The sequence below is a fragment of the Suricata suricatta genome, chromosome 10 (assembly GCF_006229205.1).
Source record: "Suricata suricatta isolate VVHF042 chromosome 10, meerkat_22Aug2017_6uvM2_HiC, whole genome shotgun sequence".
NCBI lineage: Eukaryota > Metazoa > Chordata > Mammalia > Carnivora > Herpestidae > Suricata > Suricata suricatta.
This window is the reverse complement of record NC_043709.1, coordinates 56,855,850-56,857,729: the sequence shown is the minus strand read 5'-3', so window position 1 is coordinate 56,857,729 and position 1,880 is coordinate 56,855,850. Positions and strand designations below refer to the sequence as shown.

Below are 1,880 nucleotides of genomic sequence, written 5' to 3'. Positions count from 1 at the left end.
GCCAAGCGCCCGGCGCAGGACCCACCCTGGCGGCCTCCCCGGCGGCGGCGGCCGTGGCGGGACCATTGGGGAGGCAGCTGTTTCCTGGAGGGGGCGCCCACTCCCCTGAGATCGTTCTGTACCAGACGCGAAGCCTTTCCTCCCTCTTTGCCTCTCAGCCCTGGGAGTTGGGTACCTCTCTATACCTGTCCCAAGGGGACGCCCCCGGCTCATAGCACATTCCCAACCTCTCATGGAGTCCTTAATTCCAAGGAACCCCAGACCCTTTTCTCCAAAAAGTTCCTCTTTCATCCATCCCCGGGAGTTCCCCTTTTGAACTCTTACTGAGTCTCCCTCAGCACCCACTCTCCTTAACCAGAGGAGTCCTCTAGCCGCCACCCTGGGTCTCAGTCCCTTCCCACCAACTGTTTCCTTCGCAGGCCTCGCCAACGCCTTTCTAAATAGCTTGCGCTCTTTAAGACCCGTCTTCCTTCCTTGAGTCACCCGGTCCACCGGACTGTTCCTTTGAGTGGCGTAGAAGCGAGGTAAGGGGCGGAGGGCTGGGGGTCCCAGGGTGTGTGTGTGTATGTGTGGTCGGAGTCGGCTTCCCAGTTCCACGCTCCCTCCCTGGTCTTCTCAGTACGGACCCCTTCTGTAAGCGCGCGGCAAAACACAGTTTTGGAAGTCACGGTGGCCGAGTGGTTAAGGCGTTGGACTCGAAATCCAATGGGGTTTCCCCGCACAGGTTCGAATCCTGTTCGTGACGGGCCGCTTTTTTCCCCCCTCCTTCAGCATATGTAAAACGAACTCCCCTCCCACGTCTTTCCTGCACTTTCCTTTCTGTCAGAAATAGCTGAGAGGTCTCACCCCAGGATTGGGACGTTTAGAGGTGATCATGGGAAGCTTAATTATGCACAACCCTATTGGCTGCTAGGATACTGGATACTTTGGAATTCTGTAACTTCAGGGTTGTTAAAGCTTTGACACACGTTTCATTCTTGGGGAAGGGAGTAGCAAAGGATTTGGCTGAAGAGGGGTTAGATTTTTGGAAATCTGAATGCCTGCTGTGCTATAATAGTTAAAATTAGAATTTCCAGGAAGAGAGGGCATTTGGATTTCTTGACCAGAAGTCTGATTATAATTGAGACCCAGGAAAAGGCATGCTCTCATTTGGATTTCTTCAGGGAGGCGCATCTCAGAAATCACTGGGCTAGGGAGGGACTATAGCCTGTTGAAACGTAACCGCTTATGTCATGAAACATAATGGCTGGAGCTGGAGTGTGGGGAGAAAACATGTTTTACTGAATGCTCATTGTGTTCCAAGTACTGTTCTAAATTCTCTGTGTATTAGCCAAGTTAGAGAATTAATTCCTTCTCTGACCTCTAACCTACCTGTACTCACCTTACCTGGTTCTTCCTATCCCCCAATTTCTGATCATGGGAAATATCTAGGATAGTTGTTGAGGATGTTCTTTTTGTATTTCATTTCTTGCACATCTTCTCCAAGATAGAGCTCCTCAAGTGCAGGGAGTTCAATAGTAGTTGATAGAGCTTTCTGCACACTTAGACTTGGGAGTTTCCTGCCTTCATACCCTTTTTCATGCTCTTCTTTCCAAGGTCACCCTCACCATTGTACCCTTCCCTCCTCCACACACCCATCATCTATCACTTCCCATCATGCACATCCTTTTATCTTTCCTTTTTGAGGCTCTTGATTCCTCCAGCTGGGACCCATCATTCTACCACCACCATCCATTCTACCACCACCATCTCCTTTGACACACTTCTGCAAGAATTAAAAGTTATATTTATTCTGCTTCCTAAATGTCTTATGTCTGTCCACTTTTTTCAGGGTGAGTGCAGGCTAGACCCACTACTAGCTGGGGCCTTCATGAGGAAAG

At 50.0% G+C, this 1,880-nt stretch overlaps 1 non-coding gene across 1 annotated transcript; it reads left to right on the top strand.

Moving 5' to 3' along the window:
* The first annotated feature begins 663 nt into the window (after window positions 1-663).
* On the top strand, window positions 664-745 carry TRNAS-CGA. Its single transcript has one exon. It is a non-coding gene; the product is annotated as a tRNA-Ser (tRNA).
* The last annotated feature ends 1,135 nt before the right edge of the window (window positions 746-1,880 follow it).